Source organism: Eptatretus burgeri, chromosome 6 (assembly GCF_056783735.1).
Source record: "Eptatretus burgeri isolate ZD-2024b chromosome 6, Ebu_testis_v1, whole genome shotgun sequence".
NCBI lineage: Eukaryota > Metazoa > Chordata > Myxini > Myxiniformes > Myxinidae > Eptatretus > Eptatretus burgeri.
The window spans coordinates 14,533,655-14,548,411 of NC_140966.1; the positions used below are offsets into that span (position 1 = coordinate 14,533,655).

Sequence of the window (14,757 nt, forward strand, 5' to 3'; positions counted from 1 at the left end):
GGAAAATAATTTTTAGATTTACACCAAAAATGAATTACTTTCCAAGATTGATTAGAGAAATGAATGTAAATTATGAGGGTGATAACACACCTTTCCTTACAAGGGAAGAAACTGAACGTATTAGAGAAATGTTCAAAGGATTGTTGTTATATATTATTCATGGATGTAATTTTCAAGGAAATATCAACACAAGATATTGTATAAATAAAATAATGGATTATCTTGAAATTAAACCTGAACTTAGGATAAAATATAGAGTTTCTAAAAAAGCTAATCATAAATTAAATAACCTGTTTTCCAAATATATAAATGGATGATTTTTTTACCCATTTGGGAAAATAAGATAAAATTTAACAACCATAAAAATCTCCCAAATTCATTAAGATGTCTCATAGTTGGTTCAAGCGGATGCGGAAAAACCTGCTTACTTTTGAAGATTCTCCTGACTCCCAACTTTTTAGATTATGATAATTTAATAATTTTCACAAAGTTGAGTTTTCAACCAGAGTATTAACTACTCTCACAAGGTTTTAATGCTGGTCTTCAAAAAGAAGATATAATCGGTTTATTTAAACTTCAAAAAAACCAAAATGAACCGTAATTACTGTGTTGGTTTCAATTTCGGCTGCTTTTTCATCAACTTTAGCTGTTTTTGTAACAAGAATGACAGGTTTTCATTCCGTCTGACAACGTTAGCGTCCGTTTGTTAGGGGGGCCTGAGTAAGAAGGCTGGAAATGATTGTTTTAATGAAGCATCAGCCATTTTAGACCAGTTGATGAACATGAAAATAATTAATAAATCTCAATATAAAGACATTTTATCTCATATTAAATAATATGAGAAGCACAATCCTGAGTTTTAATTTCACAACAAGCGACCACACATCTTTATTCCCGTACCCACTACAACTTGACCCAATAAAAGAATATGAGGCATCTTTATTGTCCATGGAAACTTATAATACCTTATTTAATATAACCGAGAAAAATGACAAGTTTAGTTATAATCCGGGAAGTGCATACAAAACGATAACAGTCTCACCCAGAGCATATGAGATTTCTCAAATATCTTCCGAAATTGCTCGTCTTATGAAAGAACAGGGTGATGAACCAAAAAATATTGTTATCGATATTCAAAAACATACTTCAAAATCAACGATTAAACTTAAAAATAACTACAAGGTTGATTTCACAATTGATAATTCATTAGAGAGTTATTGGGTTTCTCCTCAAAATAGATTGAAACTAATGGGACGTTTTACAGTGATAATGTCATTCAAATATCCTCAGGAATAAATTCGGTATTAATTCACTGTGATTTGATTGATGGTGCTTATAATGATGGAATAAAAACAAATACAATATTTTCATTCAGCGCATACTCAACCCCAATTGGTTATAAATTCAATATGGAACCCAAAAATTTGGTTTATCTCCCTGTGTCAGGAAAAAACATACACAGAGTAAATTTTAGGATAACCGACCAAGATAATCGTATGATTTCTTTCAACGGGGAAGTTATATCCATCAGAATTCACCTACGTGAAATTTTCCTATAAATAAATACGATGGTTATTGTGGGAAAACACGAGTTGGGAAAATATAAAATAATTACAGGGGATGGGATGTTCCTTTCCTCATACTACAAGGGTGAAGGTATGTATCTTGGTAGAGGATACTATAAACCTAAGAGACAAAGGGGTGTCAGACATCAATTTAGAGGAGATGGGATAATTGATCCTCCAATGGGTATTGGTTCAACTATTCTTAAACATAAAGACCTAATTGGTTCAACTGCTTCTGCTGTGGGAAATGTAGCAGGTGCTGTAAAGAGCATAAAAGATGCCCAAAAGGAATCTCATAAATTACAAGCAATTAAAGAAATTAAGAAAGGCAAAACTCAGTTGTCCCCCCAAGAACGACAGAAAATAATTCAAATACTTGGGTCAGGGTTTCAGAAGTTTTAACATCTTTTTTCCTCAATAAATACAAGTATGGAAGCAATTGATAGTATCTATGATTTGGATGATACTACATATTATCATCTCAAACTCCACTAAAAAAGAAGATTACTTCAAGTTAAATGCAATAACTGGAACAGACTGGAACGGAAATGGTACAAAAAGTTTTGAAATAAATAATCAACAAACTTATTTGAATCTATCCGAAAGTTTCTTGTTGTGTAAATTTCCATTCACGGAGGCTGGGAGTAACACAAACGCTACACTCGTAAATGATTTCTTCTGGAAAATGTTTGATCGTGTTCGTTTGTACATTGGAACACAAGAAGTTGAAGCAGTTGATTATGTCTCTGCTCTATCCGAAATGATGAAATTTACACAATATACATTCAGCGATAGAATGGGAAAGGGGGCTGTCGAAGGTTTTATTCTTGATATGTCAATGGGAACAACCACAGAACCTGGATACACTCAAAGGAAAGGAATGTATACTGATGATACAAAAGCAGTTAATAGTTTTACTGTGGCAGTTCCTCTTAAAGGTATATTTGGATTTTGTGATCATGATTAAGTTCTGTATGGTCTTAAAATTAGATTTCAACTACAAAGGAATGATAATGAAAATAGATTACTTTTTGGAGTTGCTAGTGCTTTTGGTGATCAGAATAAATTTGTAATTGATGAAATGAGTTGGTATATTAGTGAATATACTCCTAATCTTAAAACAGAAGAGATGTTGAATAGAGAACTTAATTCAAAGAATCCACTCAGTGTATCATACCTCAAAAGAAGATGTCAACATGTTAAACTAAACCAAACCACTTGCACGTGGAATTTGGGTGTTCTGGAAGGAAAGCGACGATATCTGTGGATCATTTAAAAAAAAAACAGATGGCGATACTGCGACTGATAAGAATAATGCATTGAGTGATAATGCTAAGGTGAAACAACTTCGTGTTTCTTCAGATGGAACATTTTATCCATGAGATAGATTGGAAATTAATTGGGAAAAAAATGATTTTGCTGAAGCAAACAAGTCTTAACAAAAGGTGTGTGAAAGTAATGGAAATAAAGAACCTATTTTGGATATGACAGCATTTAAAAGTTTGAATGCAATCTTTGCGTTTGACCTGAGTGCTCAAAAGGAAACTATAAAGTCGAATCGAGTGGATACTTCCCTATACATTGAAAGAGGAGAGAGTGAAGAAGTTGATACATATTGTTTGCTTTTGGAAGAAACAAAATTTCAGATTAATTCAGATAATGGTGTTATGATTAGTCACATAATTTTTTGTTAAATAAATGAGTGGCAAAGTACCAACTGGGGTAGATGTTAATCAAATCAATCTTCATAAACTATCATCTTGTGTTCAAAATCAAAAGCCTTGTACGATTAACGTTAATACAATTCAGAGAAAAGGAGCAGTAAGAATTAATGTTTTGCTCACAAAAGAACAGGTTAAAATCTTGAACGATACAGGCTCACTTAAAATTAAAATGACAAAACCAATGTTGAAAAAATATTCAATAAGAGAGATGAGTGGAGGATTTCTCCCATTTCTAATTCCTTTATTTACTGGTTTAAGTGCGGTTGGAGCATTGACGGGTGGTATTTCAACAGCGGTGAAAACTGTCAACAAAAGGAAGGCTCAACTCTGGGCTCAAAAAGAATTGGAAAGACAAAACAAAGAGTTGGAGAAACAAATTGGTGGAAGTGGTGTAATTGTAGATTTTGGAAGTGGTGTAATTGTAGATTTTGCTGAAAAGCTTGAAGGTCTGCCTGATAAAGCGAGATTGTTAGTTGGAGATATGCTTTCTTCGATCGCACAAGCAGGTGTAAAATTAACTAAAAGAGGTAATGGATTATATCTTTAAAATAAATAAATGAGCATTGATGAGTGGTTTAAAGAATTTGGAAAGAAAACAACATCAAATTTACAACTTGTCAAATATTGTAAGAAATTAAATATTCATAATGTGGTTATTTGCATGAGAGATTAATTAACAAACGTGCCTAAACATACAAAGAATATTATTATGAACTTCGAAGATAATAATGGGAACGGTTCTCATTGGGTTTGTATATTTAATAGTAAAGACAAATATTATTTTGATAGTTTTGGTCTTCCACCACCTGTTGAAGTCATAAAATTCTTACAGAATGGTGTTTATCAAACATTTCAAGTCCAATAATTAAATTCCAAGTGTTGTGGTCAATTATGTCTATATGTGTTACTTCAACTCAACAAAAACAATTTTTTTATGACATTATTTTTAATCTAATATAAATGACATGTTGGTAAAGACGGTTCTATCTTTGGCATATCCCAAAACTGGATATTGATTCATCAAATTATTACACAAAGGCACAGACTGAACGACATAAATATTATATAACCAAAAATATTAATATGAAAAATGCTTATAAATTACAAAAATTATCCAAGCCCGACTGATGCGAATGACTTGGTGAGATAAAGCGATTTATCACAATATATATCCTGAAATAAAACCGCCGTGTATTCCAAAGATACAGAAGTGTTGATTTTATCTCCAGGTCATACAGAATTCACAGTTCGAATTAAAATAAATTTTTATAAAGAAGTGCGTATTGTTTGTATGAGAATAGAACAATGGGGGTATGATATGAATGATTTAGGGTATAGTTGGTCATTTAAAATTGACCTAAAAGACCTGGAACAATTAAATCAGTCTCCTAAGGAAGAATATTATCCACTTGGTATAGAGAATGAGTTTTGTGGGGCCACGATTAGTAAACAACAAATAAAATAATTTAATAAGGGCAAATATAATAATGGTTTTGCCCTAGTTTATATCATGAAAACAGAAAAAAAAACAGGATTATATATAATAAGTAGGGAAATACAAATTGATTTAACGATGGGAAGATGGGGAGGTATTTTGTGTCATTATATTATTCTAACATATATTTCTAATACATAAATGATGGCAAGAAGGCTTCAAGAAAATTATCATTTCTGTGTCCAAGCATACCTTCAAGAAAAGGGTATTCAGTATTTTAATAAATATCTTCTACAACATAAGAATGAGGTATTTTCAATAAAAGATTGGCATTATGATGATGTTGATAAACCGACAACTTTTGATTTAATTACAATGTTAAATAATGAAAAAATTATAAAGTTAAGAAAAGGTAAGGCTCTTTTAGAAATTCAAAAGAAATTTTATTGGTTTCCTGTTATAAAAATAATTATTTTGGATGCAGGAATAACAAGAAATCCTGATGAATATATGTATGATATTCTATGGGGTGTAAGTGATTCAAGGATAGTAAGGGACGAGGAAGGAGTTGAAGAGGAGGAAAAGGAGGAAAGAGAGAAGAGAGAGAAGGAGGAGAGCGAGGAGAGCGAGGAAAGAGTGAGAATGAATAAATATCAAAATATGGAAACCAGTGAGATTAAAAAAAGATTGGTGGTATTACAGAAAATAACTCAACCCACCGAGGAGGAAAACAAAGAATTGACAAGTCTTATTGCAATATTTTCGATGACTCTTGTCATCGGCAAGATATTGATTTTAATTCAAGTTTTTCATTTTTTTCTTAAATAAATGGAGGAGAGAGTGAAGGCTTTTCTAAGGATTCTTTATGTTTTAAAAATTAAGATTCAAATGTGCATGTTGGAAACTAAAAAGGTTTTTGCACTCTGCAGGAATTTTTCTCATAAATAAATGAATTATTGTCTCAAATGTAAAAAGAAAACTAATACAAAAATATTTCATATATTAAAAGTAAAAATAACAGGGTTATACAAAAAGGTATATGTTCGGTGTGTGGTTAAAAAAAAAAATCAATTTATCTCCAAACACAAACTTGGAGAAGATATACAAAAGTTTTTATCAGGAAGTAAATTTACAACTACTGGAATACCAGGGGAATTACATCTACCAGGGTATTCTTTCTGTGGTCCAGGCACAAACTTGGATAAAAGATTAGATGAGGCAGACAATCCTAAATCATGGAGTGAGCCCATCAATAGAGTTGATGAAGTGTGCATGAGACACAATATTGATTATGGGAATACCACAACTTTGGAAGAAAAGCATGAAGCCGATAGAGAAATGTTGTGTAATTTGTCTCTGATACAAAATCCAACCTTGAGAGAAAAAGTTGATAGGTTCATCGTGAAGAAGATGATCAGTGCTAAATTGAAACTTGGACTTGGAAATTCAAAAAACTTATAGGCTCTAATGATGTCATTCAGATTGAAGAGAAATTAGCTGATGAATTACATCAACCAATATTCACAAAGTTTCAGAGAAGGAAGGTTTATTCCAAGGAAGTTGATTTTTCTGGTCTGCTGATTTGATTGAACTCAATAATGATAAGGGGTACAAGTATGCTTTAACCATTATTGATTTGAGGAGTAGATACGCATGGGTTGTCCCTTTAAAAAAACAAAACAGGTAATACTCTTATGTTAGTCTTTCAACAGATATTTCATAAAAGTAAGAGAAAACCTAAAAAATTGTGGACTGATGAGGGTTGAGAGTTTTATAACAAGACATTTATGAATTTTCTAAAAAATAAGAGTATCACATTATACAGTACCTTTAATGAAGGGAAGGCCGTTGTTGTTGAACGTTTTAATCGTACCTTAGAAGAGAGACTATATAAAAAATTCACACAACTCGGTTCACAACAATGGTCATCTTTTATTCAGGATATTGTGGATAAGTATAATGACACGATTCACACGTCAACGAATATGAAACCATCAGAAACATTTACAAAATTAAAATATGAAAAAGAGATTAATGTCAGAAAACCTGAGTTCAAAGTTGGTGATATCATAAGAATATATAGGTGGAAAACTCATTTTGAAAAAGGTTACAATAAACGATGGACGAACGAACTTTTTAAAATTGTTGATGTAATCGATACGGTTCCTTGGACTTATAAGATGTATGATTTTGAAGGGGAAGAGATTTTAGGTTCATTTTATTCATAGGAATTACAAAAGACAAAACTAAGCAGATAATACCCTTGGGAGCAATGGGTTGGCGCTTCACTCCCTCCTACGATAAACCTTTGTGGACACTCGAGGGCCAAGTCCAAGGTGTATAACAGGGTTAAATTAAAAAATATATATATATATATATATATAATGTGTGTCAAGGGGGACGTTCCTAGATCTGTGAACCCAAAACACAGAATCCTCAAATGAATAGTCAAGGCTTAACTTTCGTTTGTTTGTTGGTGTGTGTGTGTGTGTGTGTGTGTGTGTGTGTGTGTGTGTGTGTGTGTGTGTGTGTGTGTGTGTGTGTGTGTATGTGTGTGTGCAATGGGAGCAATGGGTTGGCGCTTCACTCCCTCCTACAAAACACCGTTGTGGACACTCGAGGGCCAAGTCCGAGGTGTATAACAGTATATAATGTGTGTCAAGGGGGACGTTCTTAGATCTGTGAACCCGAAACACAGAATCCTCAAATGAATAGTCAAGGCTTAACTTTTGTTTGTTGGTGTGTGTGTGTGTGTGTGTGTATGTGTGTGTGTGTGTGTGTGTGTGTGTGTGTGTGTGTGTGTGTGTGTGTGTGTGTGTGTGTGTGTGTGTGTGCGCGCGCGCGCGCGCGCGTCCATGCGTCCGTCCGTCCGTCCGTCCTAATCCTCACATTCAAAATCTCAACCCCAACCCTCACATTCAAAATCTCAACCCCAACCCTCACATTCAAAATCTCAACCCCAACCCAACCCTCGCCCAACACAATGTATTTTTCAAAATGGGATTTCCACCTATATATATTTTTTACGTTTTTTTTTCTCTTCTTCCAATTCTGTCTTTTAAGGCTTTCAGGTTTGATGACGTAGAAAGGGGGAGTAAGCCTGCACTTTCTTCCCAGAAGTTTCTTGATCTTGCTCCCATCAAGCACCATCCTACAAAGAACTACATCGATAGGTTTAGATCCCAAAGAGTGATAGCATTTCAAGTCTCCAAAATAAACCCAACTTTCCAAGTTTTCAAGGTATAACCACATTCCTGTTGAGTTTCCAAGATATGTATCACATTGTGAGTTATCAAGCCAGAACCCACATTTCAAGTCTCCAAAATAAAACCAACTTACAAAGTCTCTAAGGGATAGCTCATTTCCTGATTTTTTTTCAAAATTTGTGAGTCTCCAAGGTAAAATTTGTATTCTGGCTCATCAAGGTCGAGCTCGTTCTGTGGGTCTTGGTCGATCACAAGGTCTCCAAGGTATAACTCTTTGGCTGGGTCATCAAGGACAAGCTCGTTCTGTGGGTCTTGGTCGCTCATAAGGTCTTCAACCAAGCCAACATTTTCACCCCAAGTTGTAGCAAAAGCAGTATTTTCATTTCGTATTTCAGATACAATTTCCTGTGAGAGAAAATAATAATGTATTAATTAAGTTATTTAATTATTAAATGAGTCGATGCTTAAATCAAACTGAAAATAGGAAAATAAAATCTTACCTCAATAGATAAGAGGTTTGAATCCAGTTCATCAACTTGAAGGTTTAGTTCCATACAAGTAGTAGATCTCCAAGGAACCCCAAAGTCATCCCACTCAAGGTCGATCGTTCTGTGGGTATTGGTTGCTCACAAGATCTTCAACCAAGCCAACAATTTCACCCCAAGTTGTGGCAAAATCGGTATTTTCAGATATAATTTCCTGTGAGAGAAAATAATAATGTATTAATTAAGTTATTTAATTATTAAATGAGTCGATGCTTAAATCAAACTGAAAATAGGAAAATAACATCTTACCTCAATAGATAAGAGGTTTGAATCCAGTTCATCGACTTGAAGGTTTAGTTCCATACAAGTAGTAGATCTCCAAGGAACCTCAAAGTCATTCCACTCAAGCTCAGTACAGCACTCCATTGGCAGATTTTTTTTTTTTTAAATGGAGTCTGGGTTGAACCTTTTTTAGAGAAAGACTGGTTGCTATGGTTTAAATTTAATTTTAAATTAAAAAAATTTAATTTTAAATCTCTATCGTGGAACTTTTAACTTTCCGTTTCTGGCGTGGACCTTGAACTTTAAATTTCTTGCATGGAACTTTTAACTTTCTGTTTTGAGCTTGGCACTTTTAACTTTCCGTTTGTCACATGGAACTTTTAACTTTCCATTTCTTGTGTGGAACTTTTAACTTTCCATTTCTAGCGTGGCACTTTTAAATTTCCGTTTCTAGCTTGGAACTTCTAACTTTCTGTTTCTAGCATGGAACCTTGAACTTTAAATTTTTCGCATGGAACTTTTAACTTTCCGTTGTAGCGTGGAACTTTCAACTTTCCATTTCGAGTGTGGAACTTTTGACTTTAAATTTCTGGCATGGAACTATTAACTCCAGCGTGGAACTTTTAACTTTCCATTTCTGCCATGTAACTTTTAGCTTTCCGTTTCCAGCATGGAACTTTTAACTTTAAATTTCTCGGATGAACTTTTAAGTTTCCGTTTCTCGCGTGGAACATTTAACTTACCTTTTCTTGCATGGAACTTTTAATTTTAAATTTCTATCGTGGAACTTTGAACTTTAAATTTCTCGCGTGGAACTTTTAACTTTCTGTTTCTCACCTAGAACTTGAACTCTAAATTTCTCGCATGGAACTTTTAACTTTTCGTTTCTTGCGTAGAACTTTTTACTTTCCGTTTGTAGCGTGGAACTTTTAACTTTCCGTTTCCGGCATGGAACTTTTAACTTTCCATTTCTAACGTGGAACTTTTAACTTTCCATTTCTAACATGGAACTTTTAACTTTCCGTTTTTTAACGTGGAACTTCTAACTTTCCGTTTTTTAACGTGGAACTTTTAAGTTTCCGTTTCTCGCGTGGAACTTTTAACTTTCCGTTTCTAGTGTAGAACTTTTAACTTGCCATTTGTAGCATGAAACTTTTAACTTGCCGTTTCTAACGTCAAAAATCTGGAAGCAAAATTGTCTTTAAAACATAATTTTAAGCATTTAAAGAAGGAATGGTAATTTCAATACGGTTATCCATAATTTTTCTGTTCCTGAATGCAAATCAGCCTCATGGAAATATCGGAAATAGGAGAAATATCCGTGGTTGAGAGGTGTCAAGTTCCTACCTTTTCCTGTTAATACAATTATTGAGCAGCAGCAGTGGTGCACGCACGCACGCACGCACGCATGCACACACACACACACACACACACACACACACACACACACACACACACACACACACACACACACACACACACACACACACACACACACACACACACACACACACACACACTTCTCCTCTTCGCAATCAATGTAAAATCCAGTATAATTAACTCCTTCACTGAAGGTGGGCAGAGGTTATGGTTTCACCCCTGTCTGTTTGTCTTTGAACAGAATATCTCGTAAAGTTGTGGACAGATTTGGATGAAACAAGGGAGATGAGTTGGTTTGGCGACAAGAAGGCGGCGATTCGATTTTGGTTGATGTCCGGATCCAGATCTGACTTTTCAGTGGGAAACAAAATGTAAAATGTTCCGCCTGGCAGAGGTACGTGCCCTCCCGAGTGCTGTTCTAGTTTATTTTGTGTCCCCGGAACAAAACGAACAATACACAGTATATTGAAAGCAAATCTAATCAAATTTGTTTTACAAAGGTATATGTCAGTGTATATTTATAACAGCCCTCATGGTTTCCACCCATTGCCCCCCCACCCCCACCAGCATGATTACCTGTAAATACCATCATTTTTTAACTTACCCTGTGCATTGACAAGCCCCAGATATGACCTTCCCATCAGTGTTTAGCATCACCCAAACTAGATAAGATGTCTCCTTCTGGGATGGCTGCCTCAATGTTGGGAATGATGGCATTGTCTTTCCAATTGCAGACGTCCAAGCCTGTCTTGCTCACATGAGGCAATCCTACAAGGTTCAAAGTCTACTCACTGCCTGCGATGGTTGAGGGTTTGGGTCGTATGCACCCGGCAACAGTTGGGACCTTGCACCAGTCAACGTAGTTGGAAGCTTGCAGTATGGGCTGGCAATCTCAACTTTTTGGGTGAGTTGAGAAAGTTCTCCAACTCTTTTTGTTGTGCAGAGATACACTGCTTTCGTGCAGGTACTTTTCCAAGCATTTTTGACTTCATTTAGAAGCTTTCTGAGCTATTCCATGGAAGAACCCTTGTCTCGCACACACAATTCACCTTAACATGCCTGAATAAATATTGTTGCTGAGGGGTTCTGCGCATGTGCACCAAGCATTCTGGAGGCAGATTAGTCATTTTGAAGCTCCAGTTTTGAATACCTCAACATAAGAATTCTTAACTGGAAAACTAAACTGACATCTCCAGCATATTAAGTCAGAAATATACATTGCAAATCATGATGCAGTTAAATGCAAATATAAACAGGGTGATATTATTTAAAGAAAAAAAAAACCACCTCATTTAAATGTTTAGATGCATCCCAAAGCAAAAAAAGATACAATGTGGTGGTGGTTTCTTCCTGAAGGCATTCAGATTGCAGCCGTTTGTTCATCCAGCCTGACCGGGGGTTTTTCCTTTGATATGAGCTCAGAGCAAAAGTGAAGAGAGCTATTCGAGAAAGCTTGGTGCAGTGGCAAAATTGACTTTGGTTCTCGATTGCTGCTAACTAGTCGCCTGATGGTAAACGAAAGTTTGTTCTCGCTGAAGTAATGACCCTGACGTGAACCCTTTATGACATCAAATGATGCCCAAACCCTCGCCAACTCCAATCCTGCCACTGTTGACAAAGTTTCATTATTCACTGCAATTGCTACCAAGCTGCTGCCATTCTGGTCTCAGGATCCAGCCTTGTGGTTGCACAAGTGGAGGCATCCTCCAGAAACTGGAATTACTGTGCTACATATGATGTTTGATCATGTGGTGCAGGCCTTGCCACCTCAGAGTAAGAGTGACGAATGTGATGTAATCCAACATTCACCGAATGACAAATATTATGCCCTCAAAGCTGTCCTCATCTCCCGGTTCCGTGACGGCGAATCATGATGCTTTGAACAAGTGATAGACCATCTCAAGATGCGTGACTCCCAGCTGTCACATTTGCTTGAACAGATCCAGCAAGTATTAAACAACGAACATTCCATTGATCCTCGGTGTGTATGTCGATGTCACATGCTTCTTCTGAAGTTGCCGCACAAAGCGCATTATGTGCCAGCAACTCACTCCAAATTAGAACTGTCATAACTCACCACACCGGCCTACATGGTTCCGAAAGCCAGCATGCTGACTGGTCGACTATTCACAGCCACAGCCGATCAACGACGATACTGCCATCGCCAATGTCGGCCTCGGATGGAAAGATGAACCTATAACAAAATATTGGATGTAAAGAACAGTGAGCCATGATCATCTGAAACCTACTTTGTACCAATGGTGTGAAACACTATATCAGCCGACAGCCGCCAATGCATGGGGAATAACAGTCAACACGGTGATGATTCAGACCTGTGTTAGTATAACCGTCCATTCACTGGTGTGACACGGCAGTGCCGCCCTCCCTGCGCCTGGCCTTTAAACATCAGGGATGCTCAAGCTAAATTCAATGCCCTCTTCCGACCTGGGCTTGTTTGACTTTCATCCAGTATCTATGCATCACCGTTCCACAAGGTTCCAAAGAATAATGGTGAGTGGCGTCCATGCAGCGATGACCACACTCTCAACAACACAACAATCACCGAGTGGTAGCCTACCCTTTCTCACATATCTGGAATTTTTCCTCAATGCTTGAAGGGGCAGAGGTGTTTTCAAAGATTGATCTGGTGAAGGCTCATCACTAAATCTCCATAGCAAAGCCAGACATGTCGAAGACGGCCATCATCACATCCTTTGGCTTTTTTGAATACAAAGCCTGGTGTTGGCTTAACAGTTAAGTTGGCTGGCTTAAGATCTTAGGGTCTTGAGTTTGAGCCCTGTCACTACGTTGAAATAACACCAGGTGGGTTGAATCAGCCTGTCATCCTTCTGAGGTGTGCGAAATTAGTTCCAGCTTACTGGTAGCAGGGGCACTGTATCAGTAGAACAGCTGCACTACCAGAAAAAATTATGCAACCAGCAGCCACAGACTGCATACAAAACAACAACACCACCGAGAAGGGCACTCGGTAGAGTGCATACCTCTGTCCTGTAATGCCTGATCCACGAGAACATATCTGGCCCAAATACAATTTTGAGGTGTCGTAGCATATTTCGTTTTTGGGCCCCATGTCTTAATAGTGAAGAATCACTTTAAAAATTCTCGTAGTCGGATCCGGATCCGGATCTTCACCAAAAATCGAATCAATTTGTCGTGGTCACACATTCAATCTGTCCACCAAGTTTCATCCGAATCTGTCCACAAATTTTTGAGATATCGTGCTACATATTAGTTTCGCCCTAACTTTCAATGGTGAAGAATCACTTTAAAAATTGTCATCAGATCCAGATCTGGATCCAGATGTTCACCAAAATTGAATCATTTCGTCATTGTCACACACCCAACATGTCCACTAAGTGTCATCCAAATCCATCCACAATTTGAGATATCGTGCGATATTTCGTTTTTGGCTCTTTCTCTCGATGGTGAAGAATCACTTAAAAATTCTCGAATCCAGATGCGGATTTGGATGTTCACCAAAATCTAATCAGTTCATCCTTGTCATATATCCAAGCTCTCCACCAAATTTCATCCAAATCCGTCCACAACTTTTTGAGATTTGTTCACAAACAAGAAAGATGTCATACATAGCATGAAATTGGTGAAATCCATAAAACAAGTTTGACCTGAAAAATAATTGATGGTTGACTTCAATAACTGAATACGCAAATCTTCTTAAAATTTCAAGTCAATCGGATGAAAACTGACAAGTTTCGAAATTTGGCCTATGTTGACCTTTGTCAAAAGGACCTCAAAAATAATTGTCTGGTTGAATTCAGTGACCTGAAATACAAGACCTCTTCAAATTTCAAGTCAATCACATGAAAATTGACAATTTTACAAATTCGGCCTATGTTGACCTTTTGGCCGACGTTGAGCTCAAAAATAATGGGGTGGTTGAAATCAGTGACCACACATGCAAATTCTCTTCAAATTTCAAGTCAATCGGATGAAAATTGAGGATTTTATAAATCTCACCCAAGTTGTTGACCTTTTGGCTTATGTTGACCTCAAAAATAATTGGTGGTTAAATTGAATAACAAAATATGCAACTCCTCTTCAAATTTTTGAATTTTAGGTGGTCAGATTTTTAGGCAGGGGTCAAATTTCGTGATCTTTTGATATCTGGAGACCTACATAATTAATGCATTAGCATACAACAGATACCAACGTATAGAGGATCAGATTAGTAACATTTTGAGTGGTCATGTCACTTTCTGACCATTGCTTGCAAAGTTATTCAACTATATATTTCCCTTACCCCAAAATCTGGTTCCGCATATTGGACTCGGGTGTCCGTCTTTAAGAGGTGATTACTTCCATGAAGCTGTGAGTTCCGGATTGCTTTCAAAGATTTTTTTCATCGATGGATAAAGGTTTTTCAAAAAAAGCATAATGAGAATTTGCCACCCCAATTGGTACCAATTGATGAAATTTTGAGGTCTGGCTCATGGACTAAATCTTCGATTTTTGCAAGTAACATACAAACAAACAGACAGACAGGGGTGAAAACATAACCTCCTTCACCTTCGGTGGCGGAGGTGATTCATTTTCAGCATATGTGAACTGGCAGGATACCCGTCACACAAAGAAAAGCCTCCTCCATAAGGAGGATAGATAAGAAAAGTATGACTCTTGACAACAACATGTTGACACACA

General features: G+C 36.4%; 1 protein-coding gene and 1 long non-coding RNA gene across 5 annotated transcripts in view; one reads left to right on the forward strand and one right to left on the reverse strand.

Annotated features, from left to right (window-relative positions):
• Positions 1-11,131, forward strand: part of LOC147024335 (uncharacterized) — a 42,255-nt gene extending 31,124 nt beyond the window's left edge. Inside the window, exons 2-3 of the long non-coding RNA XR_015058968.1 lie at positions 10,319-10,471; positions 10,812-11,131. This is a non-coding gene — a long non-coding RNA (uncharacterized LOC147024335). The remainder of the gene's footprint in view (positions 1-10,318; positions 10,472-10,811) is intronic.
• LOC147024334 (gamma-parvin-like) overlaps positions 1-14,757 on the reverse strand; it is a 123,092-nt gene that overhangs the window by 46,678 nt on the left and 61,657 nt on the right. The gene's annotated exons all lie outside the window — the stretch shown is intronic.